Genomic DNA, 27892 nt, shown 5'->3' with positions numbered 1-27892 from the left:
CTTCTTTCAGACTGAAGAGTGTGGTCTCTAATGTAAGGGAGCCAGTTCTCTGTATGAGGATGCCTCAGGGCTCCCAAAGATCATCTTCCACAAAACTCCTTATCAGCTATAAAAGAAAACTAAATATTAACAGCTTTGTTGGTGGGTGGAGTTCCTAAGACCTATATCAATGGTTCATTCAGGCATTAACTGGGAGTGATGTAAAATATGACCCATGCTCTTTTTATGTTTTTTTTTTTAAGCCAGAGTGTGTGAGAGTCTATCATTATTCTTCTCCTAGCCAGTTAAGGTCACCCTTGGGAGCATAAAGTGTGGATCAAACTATTTTTGTTTAGGTTGAGTGTATAGACAATTAGCATCAACTAGAAAAGAGACCTCCCCTTTACGATTATCCCTCCAGTTTTACGGCCACTTGACCTCAAATCCATATATCTGGTCAGCTTTCTGACCAAGCAGCCCTCACATGAGGCCCTTTGAATGTTATAGTACCCATGGAAACTTGTATAGGTAGATACTACTAGAAAAGCAGTCATTCATTTATTAACATATATCAGGCACCTCCTCTGATCCAGAGCAGTATCACCCACACTCAAAAAATAACAAGCATAGAAAAGGATGGTCAATGAATAAAGGAGCAGAGAAAAAATAGTGAGGGCTAAAGAGACACAGGCTGTTGATAAAATGCCACAAAGCATTTAACTCTTCATCTGTCTTCATAAGCTTTCTCCATTTTATAACAGAGAAGACAATTAGACATGTAGGCTACTCAATCATAATTTGTGAATTCTAGGAGAAATTAATGATTCTTAAAAAAGAAGAGTTTTTTTCACTTTTCCTACATCAATCCAGCATGAGCACAAATGTATCTCTGTTAAGGCTGGAGGAGAAAGGGGGAGGGAGAATATGAATACTGCCAGAACAAGCTCAACAGACAGGAACAGAAAAGAATTTTACTGGCAGAAATTAGAAATTGTTCTTTCTCACTCCACCAACACATAAGTAATAAACGCAGAACTACCTTCTGCTGCCTTTATAAGCTCTGTTGCAAAATGATGCCTCAAGGGATAGAAGTAGAATCTACCATGCAATAAAACTATACCACCCTACTCAGAACACCTGAACCTATTACAAAAATTTCCTTTTTTTTTCTTTTTTTTACTCATGATGTCTTTGATATAGACCCAAAGTTAGCTCATAAATGAAGTTAAAACCTTTTGGCCATGGGCCTTTGTAAACCCTCCAGAACTGAAAAGTCTATGATGCAGTCTATAGAATTAATAAAAACCATTACACACATGATTTAAAATGAGTGTTTTATGCATGAGACATGTAATGTTTCAGAGTGTACCAGACATGTAATAGAATGTTTAAAAAGAGTCAGTCTTGATGGCTTATGCCTGTAACCCCAGCACTTTGGGAAGCTGAGGCAGAAAGAAGAGTCACTTGAGCCTAGAGTTCAATCCCAGCATGGGCAACATAGTGAGACCTTGTGTCTACTAAAAATAAAAATAAATTAATTGGGCATGGTGTCATGTGTTTGTGCTCCCAGCTACTTGGGAGACTGAGGTGGGGGGATCACTTGAGTATGGGAAGTTGAGGCTGCATTGAGCCAGGATCTCACTACTGCACTCTAGCCTGGGCAACAGAATGAGGCCCTGTCTCAAAAAAAAGTAGGCGAGATTCTGTCTCTTTTCGACTGAGAACCCTAAGATAATGAACGGCAACCCATCCCCTATTCAAAAGTGAGGTGAAGCTCCTCAGAACAGGGCTTACAGCTTTATGACCATTAGTTATTCACTCATCCCCTGCCTATAAAAATAAGGTTGAACATGCTGAGAAAGTTTTTGTCAATTAAAAAAAAAAAAGTTTTATTCTAGAATGAATTGTGGAACCATGGTGTCAGTTTCCTTCTCCATTGTGCTCACTTTGCCCCAATATGGAGCCCCCCCATAGTACCCCAATCCCAGTGACAGGAGTGTCAAGGACAGCATCAGAGAATTCAGTATGTGTCTCCAGGTCAAATCATGAGAAATCTAAAGGGTTAAAGGCTGCCTGAAGTAACCTGAGCTAGCAAGACAGAGCACTGTCTTGTTGGTAGGTAACTAGGTCACTGCTAACAATAGGGCTAAGGTGCTTGTGTGCCATGGATCAGTTGTGAGAAACACAAAAGAAGGGCTGCTGGTCTGGAACTTGTTTGGAGAGTGCCCAGGAGGATCTTCAGAGGGGGATAAGACAATCTTCAGCAGAAAGAGTCTCAGAAGTGTCAATGGGTATGGAAGTTGCAGCCAGGGGAGGAGGGAACGGTTGAGTGACCCCCCAGGGGAATGTTTGAGGAGGTCACAACAGTACCACTAGATGCTTTGCTTGCATCTCTGCCATAGCTATAGGAAATTAAGACCACTAAAGTGGTACTAGTCAGACTTTTGCTATCCCACACCTCTGGTGCCTTCCTGTACTTCAATATTAAAGGAGCCAGAGAGAACCTAGTGAGTGGGGAAGAAGGAAAGGAAACAACCCACGTGCTCCCATCCACACCCAACTGCACAGCAAGCTTCCAGTTGAAGCAGGTCCAAATTAGGGAAAAGGAAAAGATGTAACTTTGAATGAATTTCAAAATTTTTACTATTACAGTGAACTAGATATATTAATTACTGAACTAAGGCTGTTTTAGGAAATCAAGTGACCAGAGGAGACAGATTTTATTGTCTAATTGTAAGCATATAAGATATGAGCTCTACCCAAGATTTCATCTGAGAGCAGAGGAAGATGTAACAGCAGAGAGTACAGGCAATAAAGAGAAAGCACAAAGCTGTTTCCTGATTGCACCCCACTTTGTGCTATCTGTCCATAGGTCCTGCTGAAAGGAGCCAATTTGTCCCTTGTGATGCCACCTCATTCCCAACTCCTGGCCATAGTTCATTAGACCAGGGAAGGCTATCTGACCAAAGTCAGCCAAACAATAGCCCAGCCAGTGACCTGTGACATAGCCTTGAGAAAAAGATAAAATAAATCATTTTCCCTGGTATGACAGTATGAGAAAAACAAATAAACAAACAAGAGAATTAGTGTACTTCGCCATGAGAGTTGAAGCAAAAATATCATTCATTAATCCAACAAATACTTATGGAGTGCAGTACTATATTATAACAAAGAATTAAAAACATAAAGTCCCTGTCTTCAAGGAACTAACATTCTAGTGGGAAAGAGGACAAAAAGCAATGAAACAAATAAATAAATGAAAGAACGACAGATGATTATTATTGCCATGAATGAAGTAAATAAAGTATTTGGATAAGGAATAGCAAGGGGGAGGGACACTTTATGTAAGGTGGTTTGGGAAGGGCTATCTGAGATGTGATATTTAAACTGAGATCTGAAGAATGATAGAGATTCAGATTTGTGTATAGTTGGGGAAAGAATGTTCCAAATATAAGGAGAAGCAATTGCAAAGACCCCAAGGAAGGAAATTCTCAGCAGATTCCCAGAACTGACAGACAGCCAGGGCAACTGGAGCAGAGTGAGCAAGAGGGAAAGATGAGATCAGAGAGGGAGACAGAAGCCAGATCATGCTGCGATTGGGAAGCCATGGTGAGCACAATGCAAAGCAATGACACAGAATTGAGGCCAGTGTGGACTATGTGAAATGTACCTTTAGAAAAGAGTAGAGACTGAGCAGTAACTGAACTATCTACTAAAGCTTACAGCTGACAAGTATCGAGTGTTTTCAAACCTGTCGATGTTCTATATCAGAGGTCAACAAACTTTTTCTAAAAATGGCTAGATAGTAAATATCTGATGTTTTGTAGGCCTTATAGCCTTGGTCACATCTACTTGACTCTGCTGTTATAGTATGAAAACATCCATAGACAACATGTAAATGAATTAGTATGTCTGTGTATCAAAAAAAAAAACTTTTATTTTTGGACACTGAAATTCGAATTTGATATAATTTTCATAAGTCAAGAAATAGTATTTTGAGAGTCTCTGAGCCTATTCTGGCTTGGGAGTCTGCCTGATTTAAAAAAATTAATAAATAAAGTAAGAAATAGCTTTTTATTTTTAACCCATTTATAAATGTAAAACAAAAAAACATTCTTAGCATCCTTCTGGCCATAAAAAATAAATAATGAACAAGATTGGCCCACAAGGCATAGCTTTCTAACCACTGTTCTACATGCTTTTATTTATAAATAACTCATTTAATAGTTTCAACAACCCCATGAGACAGAAGCTATTAATATACTCACTTCGCAGAAGAAACTGAGGCAAAATATCTCACAGCTAGAAATTGGCAGAACCAAGAGATTAACCTAAGCGAATCTGGTCCCAGATCACATGCTTTTAATTTTTCAATCCTGCGTCATGTTAATAAATAATTCAAATTTAACATATGACTGTTTTTACCACACCCTACAAGGCCTTACTTAATCGGATCCCTGGATACCTTTCTGACTCTATTATCCATGAATTTTCCCTCTGCTCTCAGCACTCCATCCCTAACTGATTTTGGTGTTGATCCCAACACAACAAGCATATTCTTGCCTTAGGGTCTTTGCACTTGCTGCTTCCTCTACCAGGAACACTGTTGCCCTGAGGCTTCCTCTCTCAATTCATTCAGGTCTGTGCTCAAATTTTACCTTCTTGGAGAGACTTTCTCTGATTATCCTATCTAAAATAGCATCCTGCTATTCCCTATTTTCTTTCCCTGCTTTATTTTTCTCCACAGCATTTATTGCTGCTTGGCATTATATATTTATCATCTGTTTGTTGCCTGTCTCTTTCTATTAAAGTCTGAACTCTATGATTTTGTCTATTTTTTTTCAACACTTCATTCTTGGTACATAGAGCAGTACCCTGCACATCAATAAATATTTGTGAATGAATGAAGAAAAAGCAATCAGGAGAAACAAGAAAGTCACAGAGATGATATTATTTAGAGAAGCCATATGTCCCTGAGAAAATTCAAAAAAGCAGTTATTTTCTAAATTGCTTTGGCTCTCACCAGATTTTCAGGCTCGATTATAGTTCAAGTATATCCTTAGAATAGCTACCCCCTCACCCCATTTGTCTCTGTTCCTTGCAACCAAAGGAACTTAACTAAACCTGAAATTGATACCAGGAATAGGGTGTTACATAATAGGTCCAATTAAAATGTGGCACTGGGTGTGTCCTGTTAGCAGGATGAAGGGCAGTAGCATCTCATTCTAGTATGAGAATACAGTAGTGTAGAGTATGTGGAGCTAAGGCTGGAAAGACAAAAAACCAGGGGCTGGGATATCTTGGGCCCTTGAAAGACAAGTATTTCAGGAATCTTGTGGCCACTGCCTTAAAGCATTTCTGAGCAATGAAAGTAAAGAATTGTGGTTTATTACTTTTTATTTTCTAAGGTAAAGTGCAAGAAGAAAAGAACAATCTTTGCTTCCAGGTTGCCCAGCTAGCAGCAGATAGAGAAACACAGGGCCATTTTACAGCCTTGTAGGTAATCCTTTTTGCATCTGTCCTGTGTCTTACAAATCAACATGGCATGGTATGCCCATGCTGAGTGTAAAGGAAAAAAAAAGACAAATTATGCTGCCCAGAAGTGGGTTAATGAGCAGGAAAGGATTGTTCTGTAGGTCCTCCCTTCATAGGGAACTCCTACAGCAGTGTGAAAACTCAGGCAGTGTGATTGGTGACCAACAGCAAGTTCCTCTCCAAAGAATCAAGAATGTAAACTGTTACCTATGGGAACTACTGGTGCTATCATATAGCCTATAATCCACAAGAAGCTAGCCAAACAGTTCAAGCTTGACTGCCGGTTGTAGGGTGTGGATAGGGGGATTGCTGCAGATGATTGCAAGCCTAGAGTGTAAATAGGCAATGAATGAATTGCAGATGTATTTATGTTGCCTCCCCACCTTCAGCCCTTCTGAGAGGAACTGCTCTGTTCAGCAACCTGACGGTGTCCAGTTAACCTGGTTATATAGCACAACCTTTGCCCTGTTGCCTCAACAACTGTTGCTAAGAGAACCAGGCAGGCTGTACATCCCAGGCTTACTTAACATAGTAAATGTTTCTCAGTTGCCTCTATTTGTTATGTAAATTCATAAAAAGCAATGAACATTTTAAAGCTATAGTACAAAAGCCCAATAAATTCACATAGACAACTCTCGTGCTCTATTTTGCCACATTTAACAAACATAAATATCCAATGATTTAAAATGTAAGATGATTACTGTTTTCTAAAATAGTCATTATTTTAAGAACTATAATGAAGCTCATCTCAGCCTTTGTTTAAAAAAAATCCTTATTTAAAATGTTAAAGGGCCAGGTGCAGTGGCTCACGCCTGTAATCCCAGGACTTGGGAGGCCAAGATGGGTGGATCACGAGGTCAGGAGTTTAAGACCAGCCTGGCCAACGTGGTGAAACTCCATCTGTACTAAAGATACAAAAATTAGCCAGGTGTGGTGGAGCATGCCTGTAGTCCCAGCTACTCGGCAAGCTGAGGCAGGAGAGTTGCTTGAACCCAGGAGGCAGAGGTTGCAGTGAGCCAAGATCACACCACTGCACTCTAGCCTGGGCGACAGAGCGAGGCTCTGTCTCAAAAAACATAAAAATAAAAATAAAAATTTTAAAGTAACTGAATGCATTCGTTAGGAATAGATATGACTATAAATAACAGTGAATTAAACAGAGCAGTTTATTTTTCTATCAGATAAAAAGTAAGGTGGTCCAGGGCTAGCATGAGAATCCACAATCCTTAATATTAATGCTTCCTCCAGCTCTCTGTTTTGACATCCTATGACAAAGTCCATATTCATGGTCCAAGATGGCAGCTAGAGTTCAGTCATCACCTCCCTTTTCCAGGTTGCATAATGGAGAAAGAGATGAAGAAGAAGGGGAGAAGGCACTCAGTGACTACATTTTCAAACTGTTTCCTGGAAGGCGCTGCACAATCTTTCTGCTTATGTCACATTAGCTAGAACTTAATCTTAGCTGCAAAGAGAGTGGGAAATGTCTATATTCTGGGTGGCTGTGTGCCTAGATAAATATTGGGAGTTATATAACTATGGAAAGAGAAGAATAGATATTGAGGTAAACAACTAGCAATCTGTGCGACATTTCAGAATGGAGCTCTGGAATTCTGTTTCCAGAGCAGCTTAGCCACAGTAGTTGCTAAGGATAAGGAAAGATTAATCCATGTGATGATTGAGATATGCCTGGATAGATGTAGAAAAAAAAATGGAGGTATAAATTTATGTAAAAGAGTAAGGATAGAATTTTTTTTTTTGATGGAGTCTCACTCTGTCATCTAGGCTGGAGTGTAGTGGCGTGATCTCAGCTCACTGAAAACTTCACCTTCCAGGTTCAAGTTATTCTCTTGCCTCAGCCTCCCAAGTAGATGGGATTATAGGCATGCACAACCATGCCCAGCTAATTTTTGTATTTTTAGTAGAGACAGGGTTTCACCATGTTTGCCAGGCTGGTCTCCAACTCCTGACCTCAAGTGATACTCCCGCCTCAGCCTCCCAAAGTGCTGGGATTACAGGCGTGAGCCACTGCACCCAGCCGAGATAGAATGTTTTGATTCTTAAATATAAAAAGGAAATTAACTATTGGTTGAAAAATACTAACATGGGGTTGGAAAGGAGAGCTATGCTCTTAATGGATACCTCCACTGCCCTTCATGTTGCAGAAGTGAGAGTGTAGCAGGAATGGGGAAGAGTCACTTTAAAGTGATGAGTAAAAGCAGGGCTTGGAACACTATGGCTCTAGGATCAAATCCAGCTATTTTTGTAAATAATGCTTTATTAGAACACAGCCACTTTCATTCATTTACATCTTGTCTGTGGCTGCTTTCATGCTATAGTGGCAGAGTCAAATAGTTGCAACACAGACCATGTGGTCTGCAAAGCTGAAAATATTTGCTATCTGGGCTTTTACAGAAAGTTTGCTGACCTCTGATTAAAACACCTGAATGAAGTGATCCAGTCTCTGACTTTAATACTTCCTATGGTCTTAAGCGATTTCACGTGCAGTAAAATTGTGGATTTCACTGTAACAGTGGGTTATAAATATGATCTGATCTACAATTACAAGGATGCAGTAGCTGCATATTATTGGGGAAAGGGCAATGTTCCTTTTCTTAAATAATGAGTTGTCATTTTCCCTGGAGAAGTTTCTATTTCTTACTGTAGCTTGTTAGGATTTCTCTGGACTCTGCATTCTCCTGTTTTCATAAGACCCCTTGCACAAACTAACACAGGAACAGAAAACCAAACACCACATGTTCTCACTCATAAGTGGGAGATGAACAATGAGAACACATGGACACAGGGAGGGGAATATCACACACCGGGGCCTGTCGCGGGGGCAGGGGCAAGGGAGGCAGAGCATTAGGACAAATACCTAATGCATGCATGTGGGGCTTAAAACCTAGATGACCAGTTGATAGGTGCAGCAAAACACCATGGCACATGCATGTCTATGTAACAAACCTGCACGTTCTGCACATGTATCCCAGAACTTAGAGTAAAAATTTTTTTTTAAAAAAAGACGCTTTGCACTGCTATTGGAACAATCAAATGTGAACCTGAGCTCTGATACAGAATGATAATATCCCCAGGAATTCATCATACATATTGTGCTGCTCTTGTTTTAGTGCAAAGTGAAGGGATTTAATGTTCTTAAGTTAATGAATTTACCTATTCAAATAAAACATCAATTTACAGAGCAAAGAAAGAGAAAAGAAAATCATCTTTCAATTTTTCATCTTTCAATTTTTAGATCAAATGACCCATCCTCCTTGAAGGATTCTGTTATCTACTAGACAGAATCACTCTTAGCCTCTTCTGTCTTCCTGTAGCATACAGCTTCTATCTCTATTGAATCTGTCACATTATGCCTTGTTTTGAGGTTGTCTATGAACAGATCTACCTTATTCTCTAAAATGTTATGATGGTATAACGTATAAGCTTCTAAATGTCCAGGGTGCAGCACAATACCTGGCACCTAATAGGTGCTCAACAAATGTTAGTTGACTTGAAATGTGCAAAAGGAAGACTGTTAGGCTCCACCGCATCTCCTCTGTCTTCTCCATTGCGGAGGCTGTCAGATCTGCCTACAGCCGACCTTGTTCTGGACAACGTGTTCTCTCCTCCTTTCCCTTCTCAGTTTACTTGTTCATTTCCAGATCTATATAAGCTATAAATGTGTGAGAATCTATCACATTTAAATTTTCAAAATATGGATTTTCTTCTATCTCTAAAAATTCTTATTCTGTGATATTTTTGTTCACTGGACAGTGTTTTCCCTTGCTTCCTTTTCCATCCTTAAATTACCTTCACCCTTATGCACTCCACAGAGCAGTGAGGCAGAAGAGACAGAAAAGGAGCTTGATTTCCCTACATTCCCCACCTCCCTTCCTCTGTACTCCATTGATCCAAAATCTTTGGACCCATCTTGGCAAGAACTGGCTGATCAGAAGTGCAGCAGCTTCCCTGTCCTGAATTTTAAGCCTCATAACAGAGGAACAGTCTCTTCTTATTCCCACTGTCATCAAAACATGGCCTTAGCTACGAGGACATATAATTATTTTAAAGAATTAGTTTAAAAAACAATTTCATGAAAAACTAATTATGATAAAACTAGGAACCCACAAGAATCGATACTCCCATGATGCCTTCATAGGCCATGGACCAGCTCTGCCCTGTTAGCAAGGGGCCTAACAGCAAGGATCAATGCCTCTTTTGGCCCCAGTCCTTTGTCTGTGGGCCCTTTTGCCTTTTCCTAGTGTTATTGTTGCCAGGGCTGATTCTTAGTGTTCTAGCTTCTGACGTACCCACCATATGCAGCTGCCAGACTGAAAGGGAAGAAAAATTGATTTCAGCTTCCAGCTTGAGAATGTTCATGCTGCTCTGACCTTGAACAGGGCTACTTCACTTTCTTGCCAATCCTCAGTCCACAGCCAAGGTTTACTTTCAGTACTGTTTTGATGCATTTTGCAGGATTTTTTTTTCTTCACATCTTCTCTGTGGCCTCTCATCTTGCCTGGCCTTGCGCCCTGATCCTCTCCAAACCCAGCAGGGCCTCCTAGCCAACCAGGAGAATGATGGGCACTAAGACAGAGTTGCAGCACCAGCTCCTGGCAGGCTGACAGGTACCAGGGAGGACCAGTGGCCAGGAGAGAACTGAGGCTGCCTGGTCCATCTCTCTTAGCCTGAGAATTGCCTTGACCCTTGTAAATGAAGAGAGACTGGTCCTAATATTGAAGTGGTATGACCTCTGGCAGGACATATGCCTATTTTTGCCTCCTTTTAAATTTATAAGATAAAAATACACCAGGAAGGTACAAATATTCACAAAGAAAGAGACTCAATGTCAGAGCAGTGGTAAGCACTCCTTGGAAGAGAGTAGTGATTGCTTTAGGCTAGAACCACTAAAGATTTGAGAAAGTCATACAGGAGAACTCAAATTTGATCAGACTTTCCAACAATAAGATCCAAACTAGATTAGGTAACTCTGTAGTCAACCAATTACACTTATCTTTCCAGTGAGTATATCTTATTGTCAGAAGTTGTGCTTGTCTAGGAAATACTGATTCTTGCACAGTACTGTGATTCTAGAATCTTCTATGCCTGCCACAGCCCATACCTCTTTCCTGGGTCACATCCCAGCAAAAGGTGGCTGCATGACTCTCTCTGAGGCAAAGTTTAGCCTTACTGCTAGGAAGTAAAATGAAGATTCTTAATTTCTTCTGTAGGCTGGAAGTCAGTAAAGGAGAGACAGGAGATCTCGTTCCAGTTCCATCTTGGCTTGCTTTATATCTCTGGACCTCAATTTCTTCCCTTTACAAAATAAATAGGCTAAATCTTTCTTTAACATTCCTTCCAAGATCTGCTGCAATAATTCATTCCTAGCTGCATCAAGTGCATCATAACTGTGAAGGCAAGAGGAAAATGATTGGTTCTCAGGTCCACTGATTTCTTTTTGCAGCACAAATGGAAATTCTTTACAGAGAAAAGCTGCCATATAGCCTTAGATATGGAGGAGAGGAGTTGTTATCAAATAAAGCCATACTCCAGCTGTCCTGGACATCAGTTCTTCTTGAGAAGCAGTAGAGTCTATAGAGACCAGCAAGAATCATCTACTTCAAGCATCATTTCTGTCCTCCACTGCTCATCCAGTTCACTACACACTGAGCAAGCACTTTTATGTGCCAGGCATTATTAGAAATACAGAAATGAATTAAGATCCTTTTCCAAATCAAGCTCACAGTGTTTGATAAAAGAAAAACCTAGCAAGGTAAAAACCCAAGGGTCCTAGCTGATGAGCCATTCTGAACCTCTTGTTCACCTACTCAGGAAGAAAATTAAGTAGAGATTCAGAAGAAGATCTTGGAAATCAGACACACCTGGATTCAAATTTGGGCAAGTTAATCTCTCTCCTTCAGTTTCCCCACCTTTAAAATGGCATAATGATAGTATATTTCTCAAAGAACTAGTGAGATAGTTCATCTAAAAATTCTTCACTTTTTTTCCACAAATATTTTTTGAGATATTCTATGTATCAAGCATTTTGGAAGATAACTAAGGATACAACTTTGAGTTGTTGATGTGGTCTCTCCTCTCATAAATTTGCAGTGTGGTGCCAATATTTACTAGGTATTACATAAATAAATTTATAGATTGCAATCATGATAAATGCTATGTGTCACTGGGTTCTGCAGAGTTAGATTCAGAGAAAGAGTCAGAAGCATACAAGATTCATTGGGGGTTAATGTCCGAGAAAAATTAAGGGTGGAAGAAGCAGGATTGGGTAGGAATGAGCGTCAGACTGCAATGCTGTTGTCAAAGTCTTGGCCAATCAAAGAGAGACTTGGAAACAAAGATTGCCTAATAGAGGAATCCCAGTTGGATAGAAATGATCAGATGCTAGTCCCCTTACTACGTCCAGCCACGACACTGGGGCTGCTCCAGAAGAGTGTGGCTGAGGCAGGCCCTGAGACACTAACGGCTGGAGGCAGTTAGTCGTCTGCACTCCTTTCAGCTGAATGGCAAGGTCTTGAAGGGACATCCTCTTGGTGTACCCCCATAGCTGTCCACACTGTGAAGGAAGCAATAGGAGAGGTTGCCTAGGCTTTCCTGACAAAGTTTCTCGGAGATGTGGAGGACGAGGCAGTGTAAACCAGACCCAGAGGTGTAGGCAGGAGCTGTCCAGGATTAAGAAAGAACACGTGTGAAGCACCAAGCCAGGAGACGGCAGTGCTTGTTTTAAGGGAGAAAAAGAGAACAAGAATTGAAGCTGAAGAGGCTGGAGCCAGATACAGTAGGGCCTAGTAGGGATATGTTAGGATTTTGATCTTTATCTTAAGAGCAAAGGGAAGCTGGTGAAGGATTTTAAGAAAGATGTGGAGGAGTCAATAACATGATCAGATTTGCATTTTTAAAAAATTACTGTTGCTGTTATGTTGAGGAAAGAATTAGAACAAGAGGAAATGCAGGAAAACCACTCGGAGGTTCTTGCACAATGTTTTGCACATAGTAGTAAGCCCTCTAAAAATAAGACCGACATAGTCATTATTAATAATTATAAGCCTAGCCGGGTGCAGTGGTTCACACTTGTAATCCTAGCAGTTCAGGTGGCCAAGGCAGGCGGATCACTTGAGCTCAGGAGTTCGAGACCAACCTGGGCAACATGATGAAACCCCGTCTCTACGAAAAAATACAGAAAAAAAGTTAGCTGGGCTTAGTGGCGTGCGCCTGGAGTCCCAGTTACTTGGGTGGCTGAGGCAGGAGAATCACTTGAACCTGGGAGGTCGAGGCTGCAGTGAGCTGAGATCATGCCACTGCACTCCAGCCTGGGTGACAAAGTGAGACCCTGTCTCAAAATAATAATAATAATTATTATTATTATAAGCCTGAATTACATAATCTTACTCTTAACTCCCTCCATTAAATCTAGACACTTTTGCATTCACTTTAGGCTCTCTACCAGTTACCTCTTTATTTATCATAAACAGCATTGTTCAATAACTTTACATTTCATTACTCTATTTCAGACATTATCCTTTGTTTTAAAACTCTTCCTGTTCTCTGAACACATTTCTACATTTTTGCTCCAAACCACAGTTCTTGCCCATCTGAATGCCTTTCCCCATTCTCTGCCAAAAATTATTTTCCTCTTGTTCCAAACTCTGCTAAAGTCTTTCTGGCCCACTCCACATAGCCTGATATTCCCTTCTTTTCATCATCCTTCTGGTAATAACAGAGCACTGTAAAGCTATAGTGTGTATTGGAATGTGTGCTTATGTTCTTTTCATGTTCTTCTCACTTCTTTTGAACTCTTAGAAATCAGAGACTTGAGGAGGAAATAGGCATAAAGGATAGCTTATCTTTTCAAGAAGCTTAGCATTTTTTAAAAAAAGAAAATAATAGTTGGAAATGATCCAAAAACGTAGGTTGTTTTGGACCGAAAACGGGAGCAAATGCAAAATAAAAACTGCTAGAGAAGCAAACGTAATTGTTATGTGCTGGGAAAAATAGCTAAAGATGATAGGAACTAAAATGTATTGAGTTATTACCTAGTGCCAGTCACTATTCTAAAAGCTTGGCGTATATTATCTCATTTAATTCTCACAACAACTCTATGAAGTATAATTCTTATCCTTGTTTTATAATGCTGAATGATGTATATCACCCAATTGCCTGAGCTCTAAAGAAAAATAAAATTTTCTTGGGCAGCTAATTGTTGAGCTTTAGTTGTGCCATGTGATGAGGAGGAGGGAGGGTCACTAGAAAGAAAAGGTGATAGCAGCCAAATGGCTTCAGATAATTAATTTCACTTCCAGAAGAAAAGACTGGGTAGTGGGAAGTAGAGGGAAGAGATATAGGCAAGGAAGTAGGAGTTAGAAAGGAAAATCAACAATATATTTCAAGGAAGTTTTGTATATTCCTTCCCCATCTCCTTAAGAAACTTTAGTGAAGACCTAGACTGCTCATTTTTGTTTCAGGGTTTTTGTTTGTTTTGTTTTTATTCTCCAATTATGTACCTAATCTGGCCTTGAAGGAAGAGCTAGATAGCCCAACTCTTTCAGGTTTATCTGGAGATAAGTTCTCCCAGGATTTTGGAGGAGTATAAATTGCAAGAATTAACTTTAGACAAAGAGGTACCTATTTATCTGGATCAACAGGATAAAATAAGGGAAGAAGAATGAGAACAGTTTTCTCTCTCTATGTTACAGTGAAGGAAGACTTTGAAAGAGCAGAATCGTGAGGAATGATGCCAGTGCCATTTGCTGAAAATGAAAGCAGGAACTTGGACCAGAAGTTTTAGAATCCCGAATTTATCAAAGAAATGTGAAGGCTGAGGCTTACAGAGATAGAAGAGTAGAGGATGCATTGAGGCCACAGTTGAAGGAAAGGAGCCTGGATTTCCACTGAATTTGGGCTAAATTTCCACTATTCTTCTTCCTCTTCCTTAAGATTCTGCTCATTGGCTTACCCACCAACCCAGGAAACAGACTTATCTCCTTATCCTCAAGTTGCCGAAGGCAGGAAGAATGAGCAAGGTTTTGCTCAAGGAAGAGCTATTGTAACAAAATAATTGTAATTAGTCTGATAGTGCAGGGAAAGAAACTCCATTTCTTCTGCGGAATTCGGGGCATTATTTGCATTTGAAAAAGCAATCTCATTAGAGCAGTATGTTATATTATAAGATATTTTCCAGAAAAATGTTTGAGAAGAACCATAGCAGTCTCTTGCATGTGCATGTGTGCCCACACACACACACACACACTCTGAATTTTCCACTTAAAAGTACATATACTTCAATTAAAAAGCAATTTGAAAAGGAATATAAATTGATCAGGGGATGTTCCTAAATTTAAAGAGGGAAAGACTTGTAGAGGTTTAAAAATAAAAGGACTTGGGGTTGGAGGAACAGGCATTAGGGAAAGCTATATGGCAAGGTTAAAAGAATTGTGGAATTAATGCTATTTAAAAATAATTGCATTAGAAATCTAGCTAATGGGAATTAGTCCATTTCATTGACTTAGATAGTTATAAAATTAATTCCTTTTTGTGGGACTTTTAATTGGGTGGCTACAAGCAGATGCACATGAGGAATCCCCTCCTGGTGCTAGAATTGCAATCAGGATGTTCAATTCAACAACAGAGTTCGATTCATCAATTGGGTGAATCTCCCAATCTAAAAAGGTTCCGCATAGCTACTATGCACCTAAAATTGCCCCCAAATTGTTTTCTTACTTTCATGTTATTCTAAGTTTTTTACTCTTGGTGAAACCTCCTCACATGCTAGGCTACTTGTCTATTTTCATCCCCCCTTAGCCTCACTTCCCAAAATATTTCATCATTTTCTCTTTTGGCTCAACAATTACGGAAAATAAAATTATTTCTATTTCAAAGGATTTTAATTATCTTCTTATTCTCTTTTCCCATTTTATAGGTTAAAAATCCAAGACTAAATAGGTTAATTTCCCCAGGATCATGTGCAGCTGTTTAAGGGGAAGAGTGGGAAAAGGCCTAGAACCCAGGTCTTTCTACCACAGGCCTCCAAACGTGCCACCTGCTCTTCAATAACTTTCATGGAGTAGCTTTCTCATCCTCTAATTTTCCCTCCCAGGAGCCTTTGCCAGCTCATTATTGCTCCCCTGTGAGATGGAGATCAATATTACACACACACAACATGTTTATGCAAGTGCAATTTCACATGCCCTGGTTTGTTTCCTAAACACATTTTGTGGCCTTTTGGCCTCATTTGCACATTGGGCATATGTCTCACTTTAAGTAGGCTGGCCCACATGCCTTCCTTCTCCAGGGAGTCTTAAAATAGAAAAAAAGAATTCAATAGGAAATTAAAAAAATACAAGAACACTTGAAATAATACAAATACATAACAGAAAACTAGAAGTCATGATCCCATCTCCTCACCCAACACTGTAACCATTATGATGCATATATTAGTCCACTTTCATGATGCTGATAAAGACATACCTGAGACTGGACAATTTACAAAGGAAAGAGGTTTAATGGTCTTATAGCTCCACGTGGCTGGGGAAGCCTCACAATCATGGTGGAAGGCAAGGAGAAGCAAGTCACATCTTACATGGATGGCAGCATGAAAAGAGAGAGCTTGTGCAAGGAAACTCCCATTTTTAAAACCATCAGATCTCATGAGACTTATTCACCATCATGAGAACAGCATGGGAAAGACCTACCGCCATGATTCAATTATCTCCCACCAGGTTTCTCCCACAACACGTGGGAGCTACAAAATGAGATTTGGGTGGGGACAAGAGTCAAACCATATTAGTTCACTTCCTTTAGACTGTTTCTGTAGGCATCCCCTTTTCATTATCATTATTTTTCCTTAATTCAACTTAGTTCAAACCCAGTGTTGGAATAAGCTGTCTATAAACTGCCTTGCTCTTCCCTGGAATCCATGAAAAAGCATCCCAAGAACATCAATACATCTAGAGCCTCACCCAACACATAACTGGGAGTTGGAAATAACTTTTCAGGCATTCTTTGGTTAGAAGGTTGTGGCAGAGATTTCTAATTGCCTTTTTAATGTCCATAATTCCCTTTATCTTACTAAGAGAACTCCAATTTTATTGAAGGCAACTCAGTGCTAAGTTTAAAAACTATATTTCCACAGCTTCTTTTTAAGTTAGGATTGGTCATATCAAACAGATTTGGTGAAAGGATGTAAGCAGAAATCACAGGGTGGACTACTGAAGAGAATGCTCTTTAAAGGGGACTGGCTGACTTAGCTGATAAGTAGAGTTTGCTTTCCTCTCTTCCTTCTTCTTCCTCCCTTTATGGTGGATGTGATGGTTGGAGCTGCAGTAACTAACTGTGACCATGAAGCAATACTGAAGATGAAAACTAGATGCTAAGGATGTTGGCATCTGAAAGAATAAGGGTGGGATTCTCTGACATTGTGGTGCTTCTATACGAGCTCTGGACTAACAACTGCTCGACTTTACATTGCTTGAGAGAAAGGCGCATTTCCATTTTACTTAAGCCACGCTTTTTATCAGATTGTTTTTTACTTGAAGCTAAAAAGTACTAGTTAATATAGGGGCCAAATAATCCTGAAATGTGTGCAAGGAAAACTTCCCTTGAAGCCCTAATGGCTCCTCTGAGCCTGAATCTTTTGGTTACCTGGGATTCCCCAGTCATCTCTATGCACTCCTACCTTCTATGTTGGTATCTTGGCAAAGCCAGAACCTCAGCTTTTGGACTCTTTGGGCTTGACACTCTGGACTCATAGTGCTGAGCTCTTTTCCTCTTACACTGCCCCTGTTTCCAGTTGCATTCCCCAAAAGGTCCTGACTTTGCCTGGGAAGCTCTTGCTGCTTCCAAATTTTACCTGTCCTCACTCCCATTCCCACCCCAATTTAGTTTGTGCACCTGCTAGGGGTCATCTTGGCCAACTTTCTACCAAACGCTTAAAGAACATTTATATGTAGTATTTATTTGTAGGACATTCTCTAACATCTTCTCTAGTGATTTTTATCCAAGATTTCCAGATTTATTTTCCCCCTTTCCTAACAATCTCTATCAAGCTGAGTGACTAGTTCCCCCATGGTTCTTAGAGAGGGGTAATCACTGTGAATTAGACTCAGCCTAAAATCTATCCATAGGTGGCTAATGAAGAAGCTTCTGTTACTATAAATTTTTTTTCCCAAAGGTTAGCCATAGAAATAGAGAGGGCCTATTCCATTTCATTCTTTTTACCTCTTAACCTTTCTAATCGAGTTGTGATTCTGGCAACACACAGAATCTTCAATCTTTAGGTTCCAGATTTACTTAATGGAGAAGTAATAATTTTCTTTTTTTATATAATTAAATCCTAATTTTATTAAGGATTTCAAGTTACATACTTCAAATTTCTAGTATGGAATGGAATCATTTTGGAACAGGAAAAGTGGCATAAACACTGACATCCCTTGAAACTTCAATTTTATAAAGAAAATTCTTCTGCAAACCACGTCCTCATTATATAACAAGACTAGGTATTATCTACACCTTCACTTTGGCAATAGCTATTTCCTAAAAGAATGAAAAGATGATTTTGCTACTTCAGTTCATTAGAAATGGGATTCTAGCTTTAAAGTTAGAAAAAGCTGAATTTAGATGAACTATGGTTACAAAAAAAATCACAGTGTCTAATCAAAGCAAAGGAAATCATTTTGAAAATAAAGAGAAAAAAGCTATTATAATTGGTTAAGGATTTCCAGTAGTAAGTTAAAAATCTCAGGAGAGGAATGGATAGCACTGCAAACAATGTGTTCACATTCCAAGACCTTAACACTAACTTCTCAAAAAGGAAGTTTTCATCACCTTTAAAAATGAATTGAATGTAATTTTATTAACAGCAGAAAATCTAGACCTTCCTCTAAATGACAACCCAAAAGTCCACCCTCGCTGTCGTCAAAAAAAATTCAACCCCGAATTTAACAGTAATTAGCCTGAGGTATTGTAAATGTGGCTCTACAGTCTGAAATTTAATGGCATCTTTTATCAAAAATAGTCTTATGTCCACTTTAGTCTCATGACTACAATACTATAGTGCTATCCAAGTAGTATTTACTGCTATACAGTCATCAAAAATACCTGAAAAAAATTCTTGGACTTTGTGAAATAGTGCATCCATCCACTTCTATACAAATGAGAGCAACAAAAAGATCTAAAAGAGTGTTGCCTGCCCAGGTCCAGAACAGAGGTACTTAACCTTTGTTTTCCAATTTAGTTATCAAAGTGTGGTGTGAACAAAATGCTGAGTGTCACACTGACATTACAAATAGGCCCAAAATTTTGAGCTGTTAACGAGATTGAGAAACATTTTATGAGATTTAACTCAATATGCCTTAACACATCCATGAGGTAGTTAGGTAAACAGTACTACCCATTTTAATACATAGTAAACAGAAGCATGGGTAAGTGACATATTCATACTTTAAGCAATAAGAATTAGAAGAAACCACAGAAGTTTGGGGCCTTTTCTCTAGCTCTAACCCAAAGAAAATGAACTTTAATTTTTTTTTTACAAAAAGCATCAAATAACTGAAGATTTTCTTCTTCTTCTTCTTCTTCTTCTTCTTCTTCTTCTTCTTCTTCTTCTTCTTCTTCTTCTTCTTCCTCCTTCTCCTCCTCCTCCTCCTCCTCTTCTTCTTCTCTTCTTCTTCCTCTTCTTCTTCCACACTTGCTTATTAGTATAGTATCTCTTTCCAAAGCTGGTACCCTTCTCTTCAATAATGTGGTAAAAACTGTGTGTAACCCTTAATTCCAGCTAGGCCTCTGCTTCTACCTGAATTGGTACAAAATTAAGACATTATCTTGTAAGAACTAAAATTGTATTTGAAATTTTTCTTTTAGGCTGCAAAAACAAAAACAAGCAAACAAACAGCAAATAACTTGAAAATAGGCCTGTCAGATGATGTAAATTCTTCCTTTCCAGGGAAGCAGAAGGTAGACTTTACCACAAAGAAAAGATGCGTAGTTAATGGAGTTTAAATTTAAAAGTATAGTTAAATTGAGGGTAACTTCTGAAAATCCTGTTTTATTCACCTCACTGTGGTACCAGTAACTATCCTGAGTCAGGTTACTTTACCGTTAACTGTCACCTATAACACAATAATCCATTAACAATCTAATGCAGTTATTGGATGTGTTCATACTGGAAATTCTTAACCATATAGTTGTCTTGCCAATTTTATTTTAAAACAATGAATTGTCTTAATATAAGTCACTGCATTTCTGTAACATATTAAAGAAGGTCACAACTAATCCAAGCAGACTTAACCCTATTCAACAACCAGCTGAAAAAAATACTTTGGCTCATCAAGGAAAAAATTATGAAAAGAAAGTATTTCACTTAGCAGTTGTTAATTTTCACAGTTGTACTCCAAGAGCTACATGAAAATATTCCAGAAGAACCAAATTACGTAGCAATTAACGAACATGCGTGACAGAATTTGTGCATTCAAAATATCTGGCGGAAAAACTAGTTAAAATGCTAGATAGGACAAATTGGTCTTTAAAATATCAGTTTCCTGTCCTTTAAAAAAGTTGCATAGTCTACCAAGAAAATACGAAAACATAAGGCTGTAAGTAAATAAGAGTTGTGTTTAGGCTATTACAGTGCAGGTTATCCTCAAGGCCACATACATCCTGCCTCACTGCTGCTTGCACTCTGCTGCGTTTTGATCTTTCTTTGGTTCATAGTCTGGATCATTTTCCTTATCTTCTTCTTCCCCTTCCTCATCTGCTTCTTTGCCTTCTTCATCATAATCATCATCAACATCTTCAATAGCTTCTCCAGTAAAATATAACACTGATCTTGGGATTATACGCTCAGGTAAAAAGTGACTGATTTGGAAGTTTGCAGCATGGATAGCTTCAGCAGCATCATCCAGATATCCACTCTCAGGAACTTCAGGAGGGGCAAAAAAATTAAAGCAAGAGTCATTAGAAACTCTTTTAGTCACAGTACAAACTGTCCCATGTCCCTTGTGTTTCTGCTGCTTCTTAATGTTTCTCAAAGTGACATTCTTTCCTTTTTTTCCAATCTATCTGGCACCCTGTACAACCCATAATTTCTAGTCCATCAAAAGAAAAGGGACCAGAATCATCTGGTTCTGACCTCATCCTATATGTCTTTGTTGGCACTTCATTTGTAAAATATTCACTGGGTTCAAAGTGAAATTCTAAGACAAAACTCATAGGCTGGCCAGCAACCGAGAACTTCACTTTAATATATTTAAAGTGCTTCAGAATAGGTTCATCATGTTCCTGAAGCATATCACTAAGCAAGTCAACATTCTTAAAAATAGTTAACCAAAATTCAGGAATTCCTATGGGCTCTTCTTTTTCTTCATCCTTCTTCTCTTCTTCAATCTTGGCCTTTTCTTTCAACTCCTCCGAAATCTTGCCATCTTCATCTGGTATCTATTCACATTCTTCTTCTGTAGGTTCATAAATTGCATTAATAATCTCAAATCACTTATCAAATAGAGGCTGATAGAGAAGAGCATAGAGAAGTGATAACTTTCAAACCAATCTAAAATATTCAACTTGTGAATAGAAGTAAACAAAGAAAAGTAAATTATTAAATTAAAATATTGGCTCTTAGATTTTAGTGGTAAATAAATTTTTTCCCTGGGTTATCAGTCAGTAACATTAGCTTTTGGTTATAAATCAGTTTGGACAAGTATTGTCTCCTTGGGTTCTAGTGGCTTTTACCCAAGCCCATAGGAAAGCAATCTTCCTGATCCAGATTCCCTACTAATAAGGCATCCGCAGCACTACTGACTAATGTGATTTAAGATGGCTCATGTGTACACCCACTTTCAAAAGAGCCTGACCTGAGATAGGGAAACATGGAAGAGACCACCATGGCTGCCCTAGGAGGAATGGGTCAGGAAAGAATGACTTGAAGGAGATAGAAGGATTGATAAAGGGCCCTCGGCACAAGTATCTCAGGCTCAGCTCTCAGGGACTTAGTACTCTCAGCAAATTCGGAACTGGTATAAAAGATATCAAAAAGGTGATCTAGTCTAGACTCAGAACATTTAATGGCTTCCTTCTCTGTCTTTAGGGAGTGCTTAAAAGATCTAACCTAGGGATTAAACTATTTCTCCCTTAGAGAATCTCATTTGCCTTTTCCTTCATTATGCAGAGCACTTCTGCACTCACACACCCCAGCTTCCACCTCCAGATTTTATCCCCACCACCTATGAAGACTTGGCAAACAAAGGGCATTCTAGCTACCAGGACTGCCTCTCAGAATTATATATAACATTTCTTTCTCTTACACACAGATAAAAGACAAAATGAAAATAGTTAAAAATCAGTTCAGGTGGTGGAACTATGGGTGATTTTTTTTCTTCTTTCTATTTTCAGTCTTCTCATATTTTATTTGATTATAATACATATTAATGAGCTCTAACATTTCCTGAGCACTGACTCTGGGCCTGGCACTGTGCTAAGCACATTATGTATTTTATCTCACTTAATCCTCTTTAGAAGTATGTGAATTTACATATAAGGAATCTAAACAAAGTAAGTAACTTCTCAGTGGGTACTCTGTACATCAACCCTGGTCTATCTGACATTAAAGTCAGAACTCTTAACTACTACATTTATTTGGTTGTAAGATATTGAAACTAGAAACTTAACCATGGGTTTATCTTAGGGAATTGGACTGTTATAAAAATGAGAAGATGGCCGAGCATAGTGGCTCATGCCTATAATCCCAGCACTTTGGGAAGCTGGGACGGGAGGATCGCTTGAGCTCAGGAGTTTGAGACCAGCCTGGGCAGCATGGCAAAACCCCATCTCTATTGGTTTGCCAGGGGAACCAATCCTGTAATTAGAGGGTTGGAATATTTAGTTCCACCATTCGACCTCCCAGGAGGGGAGAGGGGCTAACAGTTGAGTTAATCACCAATGGCCAGTGATATCATCAATCATGCCTATGTAATGAAGCCTCCATAAAAACCCAAGGGAAGTGGGTTCAGGGAGCCACTGGAGAGCTGACTACGTAAAGGTGCCTGGAGGGTGGTCTGCCAAGCCCTGCACCCCTTCCCACATGCCTTGCCCTAGGCATCTCTCCATCTGACTATTCTTCTGTATCCTTTATAAAACCCTTTACAATAAATGGGTAAATATGTTTCCGTGAATTTTGTGAGCCACTTTAACAAATTAATAAAACCTGAGGAGGGGGGTTATGGGAACCCTAATTTATAGCCAGTCAGTCAGGAGTACAGGCTGCAACCTGGGACTTGCAGTTGGCATCTAAAGTGAGAGGGAGTCTTGAGAGGCTGAGCCCTCAACCTGTGAGATCTGACTCTAACTCTAGGTAGATGTGTCAGAACTGAATTTTAGGATGCCCCCCCCCATGTCCAGTGCAAAATTATTTGGTGTACGGGGAAAATAATTCACCCATCCAGTGTCAGAAGTGTTGTGTTGAGTAGTGTGTGAAAAACAAAAGGACCAGTTTTTCCAATCTCTTACATCTCCTGAAAAGAAATTTAGATTTTATTTCTCCTAAGCTCCTGGATGATGGATTTTAAGAATGAGACTACCTGCCTTTCCTAGTAGGATAAAGATGGGTTGGGGCATGATAGTGACTCTCTTAGGGGCTGAATAGATGTACCTTGCAGGGTGATGTCTCCTGGCGTTATTGTTTGTTTTTTGTTTTTTGTTTTTTTGAGATGGAGTCTCGCTCTGTCACCAGGCTGGAGTGCAGTGGCGTGATCTCAGCTCAACGCAACCTCCGCCTCCTGGGTTCAAGCGATTCTCCTGTTTCAGTCTCCCAAGTAGCTGGGGGTACAGGCACACGCCACCATGCCCGGATAATTTTTTTTTTTTTTTTTTTTTTGTAATTTTAGCAGAGACAGGGTTTCACCATGCTGGCCAGGCTGGTCTTGAACTCCTGACCTCATAATCTGCCTGCCTTGGCCTCCCAAAGTGCTGGGATTACAGGCATTAGCTACCGCGCCTGGCTTCCTGGCACTATTGTTAGCAGCACAGCCAAGCCTCAGAGCAGAAACTTTCATTTCTTTTCATGTAACAATTCTAATTATTATTAAAATTATTATATTATCAAAGGTCTGCTCATCGTGTTTAAAAGCAGAAAAAAGTGTCTAAATATTAACAAATGAAATTCAAAGAAATAAAAGTACAATCTATGGAGTAATAAAATATTTCTATAGCAGAAACAATACATGGCCAGTCATGGTGGCTCATGCCTGTAATCTCAGCACTTTGGGAGGCCAAGGTGGGCGAGTCACTTGGGGTCAGGAGTTTGAGATCAGCCTGGCTAACATGGTGAAACCCCACCTCTTCTAAAAATACAAAAATTAGCCGGTGTAGTGGTGTATGCCTGTAATCCCAGCTACTCAGGAGGCTGAGGCAGGAGAATTGCTTGAACCTGGTAGACAAAGGTTGCAGTGAGCAGAAATCGCAGCACTCACTGCACTCCAGCCTGGGTGACAGAGTGAGTGAAACTCTGTCTCAAAAAAATAAATAAAAATTAAAAAAAAATAAGTGCCTAACATATGCTCAAGAAGCAAAGTGAGCCCTTCTGTTATTAAGCAAATGGATAAGTACAAGAGAGTGAGTTTCACTGTTCAGACAATTCCTAAGGAAGGGACTGTATTATAAGCTCAGGCATTCCGAAGTGGTAGTCCCTGCTCAGAAAGTCATGGGCTATGAATCCTCAGGCCTGGTTCTTCAGCCAAAATTGATGGCTTCCAAGTTGAGGCCCAAGAATATATATGAAATATCAGTGAAATAAAAGCAATGAATCCAGTCCTGGCAAAACAGACAGTGGTGTCTTCTTCGCACTTCACCTCTCTCCTTCAAGGTAGCCATAGCTGTAGTACCTCTAGATGCTAGGAGCTCTCTCTTTCTTTAGGACAACGGCTCAGGTATTGAAAAGCTCTTACTTATGTTGTACTGAAATCTGCCTTCTTTAACTTCTGCTCTTTATCTCTACATCTTGACAGGGCAGAACAAATTTATTCTGCCTGTCACACAAGAGCCTTTTAAATATTTGCAGACAAGGATATGGTATTCCTTTGGTTGACTTTTTTTTCTTCTCTAGGCTAAAAGTGATCATTTATGTCAACTATTCCTGACTTCCTGACCCTTACCAACCCATTACTTTTCTTCAAGTTGGTCAAAATCCCTCAAGAATTGTGGTACCTACCACAGAACCCAGTACTTCAGTGTGGTCTGACCACAGCCCACTGCACTAGGACCAGGGCTTCCTATAATCTCTCCTTCACTTCCCTTCATGCAGTCAAAGACTGGGTTGTTTTTTTCCAGCACACACATCATAATGTTGGAAAATATTCAACTTGTGGATAATTAAAGTCCCCAGTCCTTTCATATGAACAAATGCTGTTTGGGTAATCATCTCCATCCTGAACTTATATGATGGTTTGCTTTTTACCCTAAATATAGAATTCTACAATTATTTCTGATATATTCCATGTTATTGAGTTAGACAAGAAACTCCAGACTGTCTAGACAATTTTGAATTCTGATTTAGCTCTGTAGCTATAGGTATACTTTCCAGCTTTGTGTCACCTGTAGGTTTAATAAAAATGCCTTTTAACCTATCGATGCATTGCAAAAGTAAAGCAAACTTTTCTGACATTATTGAAAGTGTAGGCTTGGGTACACGATGCAAAATGACTTCTAAATTAGCTACAGCAATTTATAGGCAGCCTTTTTCACTTCTCTCCAACCCACCTGCATGACATGCAATACAAAGCACACAAAAAAGAAAAAGAGTCCTACTTAATGTGGGTAGTGAGCAAGGAAGAAAACAGAAAGAAGTAGTGACATTGCTGGTAGCTCTATCTCTATTCCATCCCTGGTCCCAAGAGTGGACATTCTTGTAGTTTTGTCCAGGTGTTATCCTCTGGGGATAGAAATGGTTCGTAATGTTTTTATAGTTCATCCTAGACCATGGCTCAGCCTTGCCACCCAACTTCCCTGTCCAGGAAGATCAGAAGCAATAGGTGGCTATCAAGGCATCATTTGAATAGGGTGGATATCAAATACAGCATCCCCATCTGTACAGGACTCAGCCTTTGATAGTTCTTGATCTACCCACCAGCAACCATTCCTTCCTCCCACTTGCCTTTACCTCCACAGGATCAGTAAGAGCAAGAAAAGTTCTCCTTCTTGATTTATTTCCTCCTACTTAAACCCAGGCAGAGAAACTGGGGCCTAACTTTTATGACCGTGGTGTTAGGAAAACAAAGCTCACTAATAATATTAAGGAATAGAAGTAATTTTATGTCCAGGGCCTGTTGACTAGTATAATGTTTTCTCTGATGCAGTTGACTCTCTGAACCTGAACATATTCTATATAACTTTTACAGCTCCCTTTCCCAAGGGAGATAATCATAACAATAGTCTCTAGGAAATTCCCTTACATGGGCTGATATGTGCTGTCCTTTTTTCCTCATGTCCCAAGATCAGATAATCCAAATGCAACTTTCATAAATGTCCTACACAGTCATCAGAGTGGAAGCTGTAAAGCAAGAGTGGAAGCTAGGACTATATTTAGGAGCTGGCCCTAGGCTTGTGCTTGGATTTCAGCATTGGCTTCTCCTCTTACCAGCCATGTGATCTTGGGCAAATTACTTACCTCTCTATTCCTAAGAGATGGATAAATAAGAATAGAGTTGATGTGATAAGAAGTAATCAAAATAAGTAATACAAACTAGTTAGTACAGTCCCTGGCATACAAACAGTGCTCAATAAAATTAGTTATTATTAAATAACCTTCTAATACATGTGTTCAGATTTCTTTTTCTACTGTTCAATTTCTGTGCTTTGATCTAAAACAATTAAGAAACATGGTAACAGTGTTACTAGATTTTTAGAACGCTAGCATGTAAAAGATCTAATCCAACCCTTCCTTTGACAGATGATGAAAATGAGGCTCAGGAAGAAAAAAGGAATTTCCTAATGTACACAGTGAGTGAAAGGCAGAGCCAGGACTATAAACTAGGTATCCTGACTCCCAATCCTATCCCTATTTATAGCCGCCTTTTTCCCCCTGAGAAAAGAATCAGGATTAACCAAATGCAGATTTAGATGCTAGTATATTTTATATGTAGGAATGTGATAGTTGTTATGGAATATTTGAAAAAAATGTATTTATATATGTCATTCTGTATAGAGAAATTATAAAAATTATCTATAAATTAGTATGCATAGCAAATGAAGCTTATGTTCAAAACTCCCACTTCCAACCTCCCTGTTTACTCAGCAGCATGGGATTATGGAAAGAACATAGAATTTGGAACGGAGTGAGCTTGGATTCAAATCCCAATTCCACCACTTACTGCTGGCATGACCTTTATTTAGCAAGTTACTTAGTCCCTTTGAGCCTCAATTTCTTCATCTAGAAAATGGAGATACAGAAACTTGTTTCAGTGATTTTTGTGGTGCATAGGATATATAGTATGGGAACACAGAGCCTGGTATAAAGAGATGCCCATCACACATTGGCACCCCTCCTTAGATTTGACTCTCACTTTGCTGTCCTGATTTTGGTGCTCTGCTGGAAGCAAGGCACTGCCAGGTGCTAGCGACATGGGAGCCATATTTGAGAGGAAAGACAGCTGTCTGCTTTGTCATGAGTGGGACGGAAACATGGTTCTTGGAGTTTCCCTCAAGGTCACTTGGGAGCATAATGTTGTTTCCTACAGGACATCAGCTCAGGAAGCATGCCAAGGCCCAGGGTTGCTTACCACAGCGAAATTATCTCAAGATTGTTCAATGTCAGGCCTTGGTATTACTGGCTGGCCTTAGAGCGGTCTGTGCACCAGGCTTATATATCCTAATCCTCCAAGTCTATTATCACCTAACAGCAGCTTTTGGTTTTGGCTCTTGGAGTGTCAACTGCTACAGCCTCCTCTTGGTAAGCTTCCTTATGCATTATGTATTTATAAATATTTATGTAAAGGAGAGGGGGGGGGAGGAAGGAAAAGAAGGAAAGAGGGAAGGAAAGAAAGAATGAAGGAAGCAAGCTCAAGAATACAACAGCGATTGGCCTTTGATAACTAGGAAATAATGTTTTGTTCTGAGAGTTAATCTATACAATCAGTCTGTAATGGATCTGATCAGAATATGCAAAGTCGTCTTAAAGTGGTAGAATAGATTATTAGCCAATAAGACTTTTATATCAGTGGTTCCCCAACCTGGCTGATGATCAGAGTCACTTGGGATGCCTGTAAACATTCAGATTCCTAGACTCCTCCACAGACCTAATTATTAGAATTTCCAATAGAGCTATACAAGCCCGTTATTTCTTTACATGTATCCCAGGTGCTTTTGTGGCAACCGGCTTCTTCCT

General features: G+C 39.5%; 1 pseudogene; it reads right to left on the bottom strand.

Annotated features, from left to right (window-relative positions):
• Positions 1-20018: 20018 nt before the first annotated feature.
• Positions 20019-27131, bottom strand: LOC100976727 (nucleosome assembly protein 1-like 1; annotated as a pseudogene).
• Positions 27132-27892: the final 761 nt, after the last annotated feature.

This window comes from Pan paniscus, chromosome 2 (assembly GCF_029289425.2).
Source record: "Pan paniscus chromosome 2, NHGRI_mPanPan1-v2.0_pri, whole genome shotgun sequence".
In the NCBI taxonomy this organism is placed as follows: Eukaryota; Metazoa; Chordata; class Mammalia; order Primates; family Hominidae; genus Pan; species Pan paniscus.
This window is presented reverse-complemented; position numbering and strand designations above follow the sequence as displayed.